Here is a 16,069-nt window from a genome sequence, read left to right on the forward strand (position 1 = left end):
AAAAAAAACATTAAACCAACTCACAATTAAAAAACTCAAGTTTTTATCTATATCTAAAAAAATAAATAAAACTCTTCTGTCAAATAACAAAATCACTTCACTCGCTCTCTCTTGGATTATATTGAATAACACAAGTTAAAAAAAAAATTATAACATTAACGTATATATGGCCACATTTTATTGTCCAGAACTTTTCTTTTATCTTTTTTGCCTTTCTTTAAGATCTCCTTGAAATTCTCGATCACTGTTGTGATGGTAATTTTCTCACTTTTATTATTTTTGTAGTAATTTATTATACAATAAATTAATGTAAAGTAATTTTCTCACTTTTGTTATCATAATAATATATTATAATTGTTATTCGTTTTTGTTTTAGGATTTGGGCTTTTTAACCAACTTTGAGACTATTAATGTTGTAGTTGATTGCAATGGTCATTTAGTTCATATTGAGAAGGAGATTATTACTTTAAACAATTTTGTGTGGGACGGCTTCCGATTGAAATTTATTTCCAATGTAATATAAAATGTTTGTCAATGTATTAAGAAGATGATGATGATGATAATGATGGAGACCACTACAAAAAAAACAACGTATGCAATTTTTTTTTTTTTTTGTAAGAAAGTCTAAATAATAAAAATCAACAAAATTATGCATTTATTTCAATTAACAAAACTAGAGTGCGTTGACTACTAAGAATTTAATATGAACTGATGAAGTTAACTACTTAAGCACTTAAGCCATTAATTGATACTACTATGTCTATATATATCTATATAATCTAATCCACAAATCTACAACAATTCAACAAATTGTTAACTTCAATTCCTATAATGTTATAAGTCTATATAACAATATATAGACTTATATAGAACATTATATAACATTATATAGACTTATATTAATGTATATGATATTATAAGTCTATATAATGTTATATAGACTTAAAAAAATATTAACATTGAAAATAAAATATTAAAATTGAAAATAAAAAATTATATTGTTTTGTTTTTATTTTTTTGAAGTGGAAATTTTATTGATAATGATAATGAGTTTTACAAATAATTAGGACAAGCGTGCAACAAGTTACGTTGCGCCGTAAGTCCTTTTTGAATTTGTGTTTTTTGTTTTTTGTTTTTTGTTTTTATTATTATTATTATTATTATTTTGGGTTAAGGTATGACCGTTTGTTTAAGAATTGAGAGTAAAAGAAAGAAAAGAGAGCATACGAGCTTGTTAGGGGTGATTAAAATTATAAAAACTGACATGTTGGGCTTTGGGTCTTTGGCTATTTGTTTTAGTCTTATCAACCTATCAAATATTCAAATACACATTTGTCCATCTTTAATGGTTTTGAACTTAAAATAAATGATAATGATAATTTTGTAAGGGAAAAAATAAAAAGTAAAAAAAAAGTTGGTTTATTGGAATATTTTTTATAAGTTTTTTTTTCATACTATTTTTTTTTTGTTGATAATATTCTTATTATAGTTGTGAAAATTTTAGAAGTGTGGTAGTATAGAAGTTTACTAAAAAAAATTGGGTGTGTAAGTCCTTATAGTTTGAAATTTTTCTAGGCAATTAATTATATGGTAGTGGAGCTTTTCTAATCTCAGGAGTGCAATACACCCCCTATATCCATCTATGCCTTGATTTTATTTTGGCAATTTGGCTTATATTTAATTAACATTGTTTACTCTACTAGTCTGATATCCTATTGAAATTACCAAGTGATTTTGTTTGTATATGCTGTCTGGTTAATTACTTTAATGCTTGAGTAGACATGGTAAGGCACTAGTAGTGTGTTCCATTCGAGTGTGTTTATATTTTTAATAAATATTAAGGTCAAAGATAACCAAACGGTTAAGTAGGGGGGCTTATATTTTGAGTTTAGAAATGAATTGTTTTTGGTGGGCTACCACACCACCGTTGGAAATAGCCGTTTGTGTCAATTGAATTACAGTGCGGTGAGACCGCTGTAAGGCATGAGTTCATCTGCACGGTGTTTTAATATGAGACGAAGTCAAAAGCTAAATCGAATGCCAAATATAGCAAGAACTATAAGTTGTCATTTGGTTTTTTAAGCATTATCGAATGTTGGTAGTATGCTTTGTTTAATTTGCTGCTATTAAAAGTTTTGGATACACCACTGGAGATACACTTGTTGCTGTAAACCATGCATTGTTTGATTCAGATTTAACGATTAGAATCCTTTTGTATGAGTAGGGCTGTTGGTGCCAATAAATTTCGTTATAGTCTAGTGGGAGGACAACAACTTTTTAGCTGAAGTGTTCATCGCTCATATTAGTATTTGTGAGTTTGGAACGGCGCCTTTGGTGGAGGAAGGGGCCTATGGGATTTCAAACTTTTCGGATGTATTTAGGTTTGCCTCAGTTTGAGAGGTGGGGTGTTGTCTATACCGAGTGCGTTGTAGTGTACCAATCACCCCTAATGTAGGACACTTTACTGTCTATGTACTCATAGACTCAAAATTGACTATCTTATGTATCACTTTAGGTCCGGCTATATGTGCTTGTGCAATATGTCGAGGTATGCTACGTGTTTAGTTAGAACTAGATTTTGGACCCGGGCATACGCCCGGGATCTATTAAATATTTTGTGTGCTGAAAAAGCTTTACAAAATGTCTCACACAAATTTTCGAATCTGAATATATTTTTATTAAAAATAAATCAAAAAAATACGTTAATGAAGCGATTATGGTGCGCATAAAGATCTTGGAAACTAAGGGATCAAATTGAGATAAAGATATTCACTTTGTGGTTTAGGATATTAATCCGTAATTTTTAAATAGAATTATCTTAAACTCGGTCTAGCTTTGTATTTTTATAGTGATTTAACGGCAAATTTTTGAATCGAATATATTTTTATTGAAAATAAACCGAAATATGTTAATGGCAACGATTATGGTGTATAAGTACTTGGAAACTAAGGGATTAAATTGAGATAACTTTTTCACTTTATGGTTTAGAATATTAATCCATAATTTTCAAATAGAATTATCTTAAACTTAATCTAGCTTGTATAATAGTTTTATTAGATTTATGGTGATTTAGTCAGAATCATCACCATTCAAATTTTATGTACTAATGTGTACAAATCACTAAAACAGATTGATTATTTTCATATCATCAAAAAATACACTACTTTCATTTGAAAAGATTTATCACATGAGCGTGTCCTATGAGCGGGTGTCATTATATTAAATTATTCTAAAAAAAATATTAGCAACTATGCATAACTATGAAAAAATAAAAATTATATTAATTACTCATTTAAATTTCTTGCACCATTCTCTATAAAAAGGAAGCACCAAACCATGATAAAACTCATCGACTTCTTTTTATTGTTAGGTTTAATAATATAAGTTTGATTAAAGTTTTGTGAGAATGTCCAATGTGGCCAAAATAATAATGAACCTGCTTGAATAGCAAGACATTCCCAATCACAATAAAAAAAAATTATAATAAATACTATTTAAAATGCAAAACTATATTTGTCGAGACATTTATTCTCTCTACATATAATACAAATATGTTTTAGGGTTATTAGTTCAATGCATTTGCATCAAATTTTTGATTTTCCATTAATTATATATTCTTTGAGATTAGTTTAATGTAGTACGTTGCATCCAGTTTCTAATTTTTCATTAATTATTCTTTAAGGCTAGTTCAATGCAGTTGCATCAAGTTTCCAATTTTCTGTTAATTATTATTTGAGGTTAGTTAGGTCTTGCAATTGTATTCACTTTATGATTTCCAGTTAGTTATTCATTAAGGTTAATTCAAAGAGTTGCATCAATTTTCGATGTTTAGTTAATTAGTTTTGAGATTAGTTCATTGTATTTGCATCCATGTTCCAATCTCCGTTAATTACTCTTTGAGGTTAGTTTAATACATCGTCAGATCAGTTTCGATTTCCTATTAATTGTTTTTCTAGGTTAGTTCAATATTTTACAATTTCTATACAGTTTACATATATGTAAGGGCCTGTTTTTATAAATTCACTTTCGTTTTGGGTTCCTAATTACTCGTAATTATTCATGTGAGAAGGCTAAAAAAGTGGACATTTATGCTTTGAGGTCAGTGCGATGCAGTTACATCCGACTTCCGATTTCTAGTTAACTATTTTTTGAGGTTATTTCAATGCATTTGCATCCAATTTTTGATTTTCCGTTAGTTAATCTCTGATTTTAGTTTAATGCAATTGCATCTAGTTTTTGGTTTTCCGTTAATTATTCTTTGAGGTTAGTTCAATGCAGTTGCATCCGATTTCCGATTTTAGGTTAATTGTTTTTTGAGATTAGTTCAATGCATTTGCATCAAGTTTCTGATTTCCCGTTAATTATTTTTTGAGGTTAGTTCAATGCAGTTACATCAAATTTATAATTTCCCGTTAATTATTCATTAAGGTTAGTTCAGTGCGGTTTCATCCATTTTTCAATGTTTCGTTAATTAGTCTTTAAGATTACTTCATTGCATTTGGATCCAGTTTTCAATTTCCCGTTAATAACTCTTTAAGGTTAGTTCAATGCATCTGCATCTAGTTTCTGATTATTTATGCTTTGAGGTTAGTTCGATACAATTATATCCGGTTTCTGATTTCCCGTTAACTATTATTTGAGGTTATTTCAATGCATTTGCATTTAGTTTCCAATTTCCCACCAATTATTCTATGAGGTTAGTTCAATGCGATTTGCATTGTTTTTTTTTTTTTTTTGTTTATTATTTTTTGAGTTAAGTTCAATGCATTTGCATCAAGTTTTTGGTTTCCCATTAATTATTATTTGAGGTTTGTTTGATGTATTTGCATACTATTTCCGATTTTTCGTTAAATATTTTTCAAAGATTTGCATCAAATTTCTAATTTCCCGTTAATTATTCTCTGTCGTTAGTTTAATGCAATTTGTATAAAGTTTCTAATTTTCCGTTAATTACTCTTTGAGCTCAGTTATGTATTTGAATCCAGTTTTCGATTTTCTTATAATTATCTAATGTGGTGTGTAATACCAAGTTCTACTGATCCATCTGTTATTTACTATGTGGGATCATCGAAGATTATTCAGTTTTTGATTTCCAATTAATTATTCTTTAAATTATGCATGACTCACTATATGGAATCGATCTTCAAAGATTATCTACGAACGGGTGTTGTTATATTAATTATTCTGAAAAATATTTGCAAATATGCAGAACTATTATATATTAATATTATATTTATCACTAAACCAAATTTCTTATAACGTGAAAACCTCACTCTCCATTAAAAAAAAAACTTGCATTTGATAAAATCCTTCAACTTCATTTTGTTGTTTAATAATAGAAGTTTGATTGATGTTTTGTGAGATTGCCTAATAAGGCGAAGTTCATATATATTGAAGCTACTTGAATACGAAAAGAGATAAGATAAACACCATTTTAAATACAAAACTATATTTATCGAGACATTCCCACAACATATAACCCAACTATGTTTTGAGGTTAGTTCAATTCATTTGTATCCAGTTTCTGATTTTCCGTTATTTATATTTTGAGGTTAGTTTAATGCAGTTGCATCCAATTTCCAATTCTCGTTATTTTTATTTTTGAGATCAATTCAATGCCGTTGCATCCGGGTTTCGATTTATCGTTACTTTTTTTTTTTTTTTTGTTAGTTTAATACATTTGCATCCAATTTCCAATTTCGCATTAATTGTTCTTCATAGTCGATTCGATGCATTTGCATCCAGTTTTTGATTTCCGTTAATTATTACGTGAGATTAATTTAATGTATTTGCATCCAGTTTCGATTTCGTTTATTATTTGATAAAGTTGTATTTGCATATAGTTTCGATTTCCGTTAATTATTTTTTAAGATTAGTTCCACGCATTTGCATTATGTTTCTAATTTATAATTAATTTTTCTTTGAGGTTAGTTCAATGCGGTTTGTATTCAATTTTCGATTTCTGTTAATTTAATCTTTGAGGGTTAGCTCAATGTATTTGCATCTAGTTTCGATTTTATGACAATTATTTTTTAATGTTAGTTTGATGTATTTGCATCCAAGTTTTGATTTTCTACATTAATTATTCTTTGAGGTTAGTTTAATGTAGTTGTATCCATATTCGATTTTCTATTAATTAATTTTTAAGATTAGTTTAATGCTTGTATTTGCATCCAGTTTCCGATTTTCCGTTAAATATTATTTGAGGTTAGTTCGATACATTTGCATCCAGTTTTTGGTTCTCCATTAATTTTTTTTTTTTTACGTTAGTTTCATTCAATATTATACATATTTTAAAATATTTGTCATTATTGCTTTGTCGTTATTTTTTTTTTCATTTTCTATTATATATTTTGTGATGTTATTTTTAGTATAATTGTTACGCGTTAAAGATATATTCGAAATAAGTCGGTGTTTTATCATAGTCTCATAGACACTAAAATTGTATGATTTGTAATATGGAATTAGTTTCTACAAATCACTTATTTTTTAGCAATTTTTTTATTTGATCAAATATATAAAAATTAGAACAATAAAAGTGTTTGATTCGTAATATGAAATTACATTCTACAAATCACCTATTTTTTAGCAATTTTTTTTTTTTTATTTTATTTTATCAAATATATAAGAATTGACAATACACTCAAACTCTCCAAATATAAGAATTAGAAATACACTCAAACTCTCTCCAAATATAAGAATTAGAAATACACTCAAACTCTCCAAAGAGGTTCAATGTAGGTAGGATTGTAGGCTATTAGAAAATACTATCTTTCATATTATAGTTCCACATAGGATTAGAGAAAAATCTAACTCTCATATTAGAGTGACACATAGGAGAGAGAAAATCCTCCTTTAAAGGTCTCTGTTTTAGTATATAGATAGTAGATTAGTTAGAATTAGATACATGCTGTGTGTCTTGCCGAGGAAAGGAAGTAGTTCTGCAAAGAAGACAGACGTACCTCCGTACTATTTCTGTGTATGCATCGTATCAATTTCTGGTTATGGGTGCTAGCTTACGAGTGCAATTTTTAAGCCTCGAGTAGAAGCAATCTTGGAGATGCTTGAACCTGTAGTACATTTTGAAGTGTTTTTACACTTTATTAGTCTATAAATTTTGGCTTCATGATAGCCAGTTCTGATATGATCTGACATGGTGCGTTTTGAGAGAAAATATACTCTGATAATGAGCTATGCCGTGGTTTGGTCGTTTGGGGATTTTTTTGGAGATTTTGGGTTATTTGATAGTTGAGTGGTTTGAATGAGATGATATTATGTAGATTTATTGTGAGTTTCAGGGGAATGTATCTGCAACAACTTGTACGTACACACCTGGGTTTAAAGTGTTCAGGGAGAGAGAAATAAAGAGAACAGATGCGTTTTGCTATGCATGACAATGATCACTAATGTTGTAACTGGAAACAACGTTCTGTAGTTCTGGGTTTTAATAAGGTTGCCTAAACCAGTTGTAGAACTCCGAGGAGTTCGGATGTCTTCGCTGGAACTAATTTTATACATTTTAGGATTTTCACATGCCCTAATTTTATGCTATTATCCCATGAGTAGAACCATACATAATTCCGTGTCAGGGTCTGGTATATGGTATTTTGTGTCTTATTGTCTTCTAGACTTTATGATTCCAGTCTTATTTAAATTATGTAAATGATCTTTGCATAATTTCTTCTTTTTTTCCAAAGATGGCGGTGACATGCTTTAAACATTTGTCTTGCCTTTCTGTAAACTCTTAGTTAGATTTATGTCATGCTGTTTAATTATCTTTTGTTTTCAATTTTACAGGCTGCCGAATTCGCTGTATATAATCTGAAGGAGATAGAAAAGACATTATTTTTGCATCATTTTTCAGATCCATTGAAACTTTCTGGAAGCTGGGATGGATTTTCAATAGTGAAAACATCGACTTTGGTCATTATGGTATGTACCTAAGCTTTCCTTTATTTTGATTGGCAAGCCAAGCCTGTTGGTGGAGTGTAAAGAGAGGAGATGGTGGAGTGAATGTGGTGGTGGAATATTGGAATTGAAGAAGAAGAAGAGGTTGTTTCTGCCTAGAACATGCCTAATTTTTGTCGATCAACTCCAAAAACAATTATCAATTATTGAATTCCTCACAAAAATTTAGGAGATGTGAATTTTAGAAATGATTCCGGTCATATGGTCGGGTCTTAAACCTTGTAATTGATTAAATTGGGATATTGATAAGTATTTATTGGGCTTATTTAGTCAAAGCTAATAAAGCCAATAGAAAACCAATACATATTAAATTGTGATATTCATTAGTATTGATTGGTTAGTCAAGCTTAATAAAGTCAATAGGAGTATTGATTGGGCTGCTTAACCCAATTAACAGTGTAAAGACTTTTCTTAATGCCCACCTAAAACCTGCTTAACCCAATTAACAGTGTAAAGACTTTTCTTAATGCCCACCTAAAACCTGGGAAGATCTCGACCACACGTGTCTCTCCAGACGTCGATCCACAATGCAAACTAACACCTCCTCCAAAAACCGTTGTGTCTTATTATATAATTAAATTGGGATATTGAGCAGTATTGATTGGGCTTATTTAGTTAAGGCTAATAAAGTCAATAGGAAAACTGATGCATATTAAATTGTGATATTAGTTAGTATTGATTGGTTAGTCAAGGCTAATAAAGTCAATAAAAAAACCGGTACATATTAAATTGTGATATTGATATTGATTAGTATTGATTTAGTTGCTCAACCCAATTAACAATGTAAAGACGCCCACCTAAAACATGAGAACATCACGACCGGACACGCCCCTAGACACCAATCCACACCGCGAACTAACACCTCTTTCCAAAAACCGTTGTGTCTTATTATATAGATGAATATGAAGATAATAAGATAAATTATTCAATGCTCCACGCTCTATGGATACTAGCAAGATGCACGTGCTATGCACGCGATGTTAAACAAAACTTGCCGAAAAGTATAAATATAATTTGGGTGAGCACACTTACAATTGATATTACGTTTGAGCAGACACATTGGCAGTCGTTTAAATTTTGAATTGAATGGAACTTTATTCCTATTTGATTTCCAGACATACCTAAATAATAAACTGTTAAGTATAGCTCCAAATAACATGTACTTTGAGACTCTCATCGTAGCAAGTGCACGTTGCAAACGACAAAGATAAAAAATTAGTGCATAAAAAGCATCTATGTAACGCTATTCACTGAAATTAGTATCCAACCCTTAGGTAAATTGGGCACGCTCGATGAGCCTGAACTGGAGAGGTAGTCTTGAGTAATTGCTTCTATTTAATCGAGGACATTGGCTCTGGTATTTCGCAATGTCGGTTGGCATGATGACATATTAAGTAGAACGTAGACAACGAAAACTTAATTGAGTCACGAAACAAATTTACTTTTAGAACCGTCTAATTTATTTGTGGTGAACTTAACCATATTGGTTGGGTACTTGGGTTATGGGTCTCTAACTTGGTGCTTCAAGCGTTCAAGTGATAATAGGCCTTGGTCAATTTTATGTTAGCAAATTGGGTTATCACATAATCAAAATCTACATCAGCACCTCACAAGAAAAAGATCAGTATGAATGTCTACATCAGCACCTCACAAGGAAAAGATCAATATGAATGTAATAGACTCATGGGGCAGAACCAAGATTAATTCACATTGGAATGAGTTTAACGATTCACATTTACGTAAATCCCAGAATTGGATAGGTTACATTGCGTAAATCCCATAATTAATTCCTATGAGGATCTTGCTAAGGCAATAAGGTTTAAGAGCTAGAGAAGTTAACATATCCTATTTCACCAATTTAAAATCGTTCCACGGGTATTTATCAAGTAATTAGATAAATTCAAAAATTATCACCATTCGACAATATGCCATTATCTATATTATTTAACGACTAATTAACCAGATTATAGTAAGCCTTTTTTGGTTTCAAGATGTATGAAAAAAAAATTTCTCATTGCTTAATGAGTAAGTTTCTTATTGGGAAAAAAAAGGAGATCTGCAAATTAAAACATCGTGTACAGAATTCCTAATTGACATATAATTAGAAGTTGCAAAATATTACAGACAAAAGTAGGAGAAGGTTTATGTACACTTTCTTGTTGGGCTATACATCATTGCCACTTGATGAAGAAATTGTCAAAATATATGATGACTCAAGCCCTTCACTTAACAGAAAATCTTTCCACTTGTGGTGGTTGGCCCTGACTTCTTCACCAACTTCACTGTTTTGCACATACTCTCCTTTGTAAACCAACCATCTTCCGATCCTCAGTTATTCCCTCCCATCTACGGCCACAACCACCTTTAGTTCTCTAGTCATAACTTGGCATTTACAAATTGATCCCCAGCATGGGGCACCAAACTATCTGGCAAGTGTTCACCAAGGATTCCCACATAGCCACAATGACTCACAAAACACCATTCAAAAATTCAAAAATTATCACCATTCGACAATATGCCATTATCTATATTATTTAACGACTAATTAACCAGATTATAGTAAGCCTTTTTTGGTTTCAAGATGTATGAAAAAAAAATTTCTCATTGCTCAATGAGTAAGTTTCTTATTGGAAAAAAAAAAGGAGATTTGCAAATTAAAACATCGTGTACAGAATTCCTAATTGACATATAATTAGAAGTTGCAAAATATTACAGACAAAAGTAGGAGAAGGTTTATGTACACTTTCTTGTTGGGCTATACATCATTGCCACTTGATGAAGAAATTGTCAAAATATATGATGACTCAAGCCCTTCACTTAACAGAAAATCTTTCCACTTGTGGTGGTTGGCCCTGACTTCTTCACCAACTTCACTGTTTTGCACATACTCTCCTTTGTAAACCAACCATCTTCCGATCCTCAGTTATTCCCTCCCATCTACGGCCACAACCACCTTTAGTTCTCTAGTCATAAACTTGGCATTTACAAATTGATCCCCAGCATGGGGCACCAAATTATCTGGCAAGTGTTCACCAAGGATTCCCACATAGACACAAAGGCACAATGACTCACAAAACAACCCACTAAAGGGTGACTCAGGATAAGTTCTTCTTGGACCCAGTCTACATGAACTTCCCCTCTTTCACTGATGCTATCTTTAAACCCCTCAGGCAAAGCTTCCTTCATTGTTATTAGTAAATGGTTAGAATAAAGACTATACAGAGTTGTACGTAATTAAGCAAGTTGTACATGGTACATGGTCATAAGATTGTTAGAGTTTGACGCATATATCCACCATCATACTCTTACTTAAACCCTTACTATTCATAAAATCACACAAACAACATGAAAAGAAAAATAACAATTTGGTCAAGAAAATGATCATAATATAGATCTTACTGGCTTACAATGATATTCTCAGCTCCATGGAATTTGAGAAGTACCAAAAGCAGCTTGTTAATGCAGTAAAAAACTCAGCAATACTGAACTTTACATGTGTCGCTGCCCAACCTTAGCTTAGAATAAAGATAAATAATTAATGAAAGGTAAAAGCCAACCTTAGCTTGAAGCTGCAAATAATTGATGTAGTCAATGGTTTCATCCAGTGTAGCATCTTTATCGCTTTACTTGGGACTAAATGAGCGTTTAGTATATGACATGGTAAATTCTCAAAAGCAAATGATATTGCATTAGTACACCTGCAGAAATAACATGATGAATACAGATAAATTGTCAATTGATGTGCATAGTTTATAAACTAAGTTGTTGATGATGAGACGTCGAGGAACACGATAAAAGGGTGAGATATATACACGAGATTCCTATGCAACCGTTTAGTGCCCAAAGGCGGTGTGGTACACTAACACTTGCCCAAATATTGAGTGTGTTGGATTTGTATGCTCGGCAGATTCAAAGCACCAAACATGATGTTAATATTGGAATGGTTTTCCACAGTGTCGTCTCATTTGATTGAGAAAGCAGTCTTTTCTCTTCAGCAGCGTCCATAATTTAAGCGTTCACCTAGATGAGCCACTCACAAATATAATATTGAATTTAGTAAAGCATCTTTAACTCATCTATAACTCATCACTAAACAACAATGTTTAACTCACAACAACAGAGCTAGAAGGTTTCTAGTGGTTTACTGCTTAAGACTTGGGAGGTTAGGCCCAAGGTCTTAGGTTTGATTCCTCCTTCACGGGGGATAAAAATTAAAAGGGGATTAAGGAATAAAAGTTTCTTTTAATAATTAAAATAAAATGAGTGAGTGTATTGACCATACCAGCCAAGGTGCTTGGTGACTCCTTTGTGTCTTATTGTATGTCATCTTAAATCTTTTCCACCAAAACCTTCATTAGATGTGTGGGACCAACTTGACCATTGTCAGCAGGTGCATAGTTGTTATTCCTCTAGATATCCATTCTCCAAGGAAAATATTGTATAACCAACTACTACAACCTTAGAACTCATGTGCAACTTGTGTAGCACTCATGATGAAAATAGATATAAAAGTTAGCAGAAATATTGGATGCAAAAAATATCGTGCTTCAAACCTAATATAATCCTAATGCACCTTAAGCTCAAACAATAGTACTATATCCTAAAATGTTGCCCATTGCTCCTTATAGCAATACAACAAATCACTGTACCTTAGTGACCAAGCTTGTAGCAATACAACAAATCACTAAGGTCCTTTCACACTCGATCAGGCATAACACCAAACGTACAATGAGGCACACCAATACATAAATTTACAGATCCATCAAAAGAGAGAAAAAATAGATGAGTTTACATTTAGTACAAAACTGGTCTTTTAGTAAAAAACTTATGTGCATTAAGTTTGTACCGAAGTTGAGTTATAGATGAGTTGAAGTTGTCTAAGAATTCAAATCCTATAATAAACTAATACTTGTTAATCAATCTGGCTCATCCCTTCGAAATGATCTTTTTCTATTTGCCCTTGTTTCCACACCTTATATGAAGTTCTCATAGCAGTTGGGCCTTGGTTTTCGAGGCTATATCTAATTTACAGAGAACTTGGCGGACATGTCGAGGAACCGGTAAAACTTGTTGTTGGTTGTGGTTGTTGAGTGTGTGTGTGTGTGTGTGTGTGTGTGTGTGTGTGTGTGGTGGTGGTGGGGTGTCTTGACAACCCATGGAAAGAAAAAATTGCACCTGCAATTGGTTTTAGCATGTTAAGATTGAGTAATAAGAAGGCAATCCTACTTCATCCAACAAAGGTTGTCGGAGTTGTTGAAATTTGGGTTAATCAGCCATATGTTTCTTATGAGTAATCTATGCTCTTAAATTCTTTCCATTTACTAAAAAATTGCAGGCCAAAGCTAATCTAAATCGTAGTATATTTGACATTGATTTTAGCTCAAAGCCTAAAAATTACTTATATAAACTATGAAGTACCTTAATGTAGATTGTCCAAGTACAAAGCAACTTGCTCACTACTAATCACTAATACAAAGCAAAGTGGTGAGAACTTACCATAGACCAAACTAAGCTGTAATGAATCACAAAATGGTATAGCATTAATTAACGCAAAGAGGGCGAAGAAGGAGAGCAGAGAAATGCGTGTTGACCAATTCCTTATTATCCTATTCTCCAACCATTCTACAGGGCACTTACCACCTGAATCAAACCAAAAATCCAATTTACACAAATATTACAACAAACATACACTGAAAATGCAATAATTCAAGGACCCAACATCAAAATGTAATAGAACAACATTGATTTAAGGAAAATAAAAGTCACAATGGATGTGAGAATAATTGGTGTTTCCATGTACAAAACAAACAACTTACCTTGTTATTCTAAGAAGCCACGTAGATAAACGCGAGACTATCACATCCACTTTCTCCGATCCATGAAAAAGTAATCGGCTGTGCCATCAATCCCAATGCCCCGGTGGAAGATTATGTACTTTAAATACACCAAAAATCCATATCAGTTTAATATTTTTGAACAGTCAGTAAATAGAAAGACAGATGCACCCACTTTTCTTCATTCCAGTACATATAATGCTTACCAAAATTAAAAGAAGATCTCAATCATCTGATGTTGATACTGACGTGATTGATAGAAATTTCAGGTATTAAGGTTGTGTCTTGTGAGGGCAAGAAAACTAATGGTGTCATTCAAAAACCAAGAGAAGAAAGTCAGAGGAATCACTGGGAGAAGTAAACAAAAGGCAAAAGATGAATGTGGCTTTGTGTGAAATTAACCTCAGGCATATTGAAAGGAACAGAAATCAGTGCTTTGGAAGCTGTGGCATGCAACTCTAAAGAACCCTCAAAAGCCAAACCACGTTCTAATAACAGACACAATGTATCAACAGATATTTGGAACTCGATGTTCCTCCATGAGAATCAAGTTGCTGAAAATCTGCCTCGAAGGCCCCGAGTAAAAATTTAATCATCACCACAAACATATTTGATGGAAAAAGAAGTTCTTCCCTTGTTTGAGAAGAATCCCTTAATTTTGGTTGTTGCTTGGAAATATAATCTAGCATGTCTCTGATCTTAGGATATTCAATTTTGGAAGTTCTATTCATGGATCGGGAATCATCTTTCCAGAGAAATAGACCATCAAGTGCAAGTTCCCTGAAGATGAGAAAATCAACGGATTAGTCAACTACAAAGAAAAAGGAAACAGACGAAAAAAAAAATACCTAGTTGAGATGTCCATGTCTATTCACCCCCTCCATCGAAATTAAACTCTCCGTTCATGAAATTCATTCTATTGATTACAAACAACCGACAATTTTAGGGGAGAACTTCATGAGATAGAAGCATGTCTGAGAAAAGTTCACCATCCTCGGATGCTCCCATGGAAAATTCCACATGCCCTCCTAAGAGAAAATTCCCACAAAAATTATGTAGAGAAGTGGGTGTCCACCAGAAAATTTTCCATGTAACCCTTAATATCTCATTAAGATTCTCACATAGGAGGGAAAATTCCCTCAACAAACAAACACTGCATTTTTTTTTTTTTTTTAAGAATTCCCTCAACATCTAAGAATTGGTGGGTTTGGGAGATGGAGAGAAGGGTGAGAGACGATGGACCGATTTTTTTTTAGATGGAGAGAAACCGTTGGTCAATCGGTATTAATGGAAATTAAAGGGTAATTAAGTTGCTAATTAAATAGCTAATTAATTATATTTATTTTGCGTACAATTCAAAATAGAGGCGTGGATTTAAAATTTTAATCAACCACCACATGGAATGACCAATTACTCCCATTCAAAAGTGTTAAACAATACTTTAATTTAAAGACAAAATCGGTACATTAAATTTGCAAAGAGTGAAAAAGACAAAATAACCCTTCTAAATATTATATAAGTGTTTTTTATTTAAGTATTCATCAGGGGTATTATGCGTAAGAAAAATACCCGGATGAATTTAAGGGTCCATAATAGTTATAGGTATTACTACTAGTAGAGATGTGAGGACCACCATATATATTTTCCATTTAGTGTTAATTTTAAGTGGGTGTTTAGATCTCATTTTTTCTTAAAAAATATTTTTCTAAAAAAATATTTATTCTAAAAACAATTTTTAAATAAACATATTTGGCTGTGATTTTTCTTGAAAGCTATTTTATCAGACCAACACATTTCGTGTAATATTTCTCGACATATTTCTGCATATTGCGTCATTTAGTACTAAAACATCCAGGGCAGTTCATTTGCCTTAAGCGACCAAAGTGAGAAATCCCCAAAAAGACAGTTTATTAACTTGAAAAACAAGTTTTTGCTATTTATCCTAACAAGAAATAAGCCAAAAGGCCCAATTTTCAATTTTAGTCATAGTCTAGGACAGTTGGGTTTTGAAACTATTAATAAGGACATTTTTTGGCTTATAACTACTAGAAAAACCAGATTTCTCGTTTTAATTATTAATAAGGGCAGACTTGACTTTTTTATTTTTTACTCTTTCGAATTTGACCCTTATATGTTTGGTATGCACAGAAGCTTGTGCATACTTCGCATACCAAGAGGTGGTATGCACTGACACTTGTGCATACCATTTTCTTTGTAATGTTTGGTATGCACTGACGTCTGTGCATACCTCTCATACCAAGAGGTGA

General features: G+C 32.1%; 2 long non-coding RNA genes across 2 annotated transcripts; both read right to left on the bottom strand.

Annotated features, from left to right (window-relative positions):
- Positions 1-10,614: 10,614 nt before the first annotated feature.
- LOC147522764 (uncharacterized) lies at positions 10,615-11,664 on the bottom strand. The gene is made up of 2 exons (XR_015195585.1): positions 11,526-11,664; positions 10,615-11,148 (listed from the first exon to the last, which is right to left on the bottom strand). It is a non-coding gene; the product is annotated as an uncharacterized LOC147522764 (long non-coding RNA).
- A 1,876-nt stretch (positions 11,665-13,540) lies between these two features.
- On the bottom strand, positions 13,541-14,775 carry LOC147522765 (uncharacterized). The gene is made up of 5 exons (XR_015195586.1): positions 14,651-14,775; positions 14,205-14,582; positions 14,009-14,104; positions 13,785-13,902; positions 13,541-13,608 (listed from the first exon to the last, which is right to left on the bottom strand). It is a non-coding gene; the product is annotated as an uncharacterized LOC147522765 (long non-coding RNA).
- Positions 14,776-16,069: the final 1,294 nt, after the last annotated feature.

The sequence above is a fragment of the Coptis chinensis genome, chromosome 1 (genome assembly GCF_015680905.1).
Source record: "Coptis chinensis isolate HL-2020 chromosome 1, ASM1568090v1, whole genome shotgun sequence".
Lineage (NCBI taxonomy): Eukaryota > Viridiplantae > Streptophyta > Magnoliopsida > Ranunculales > Ranunculaceae > Coptis > Coptis chinensis.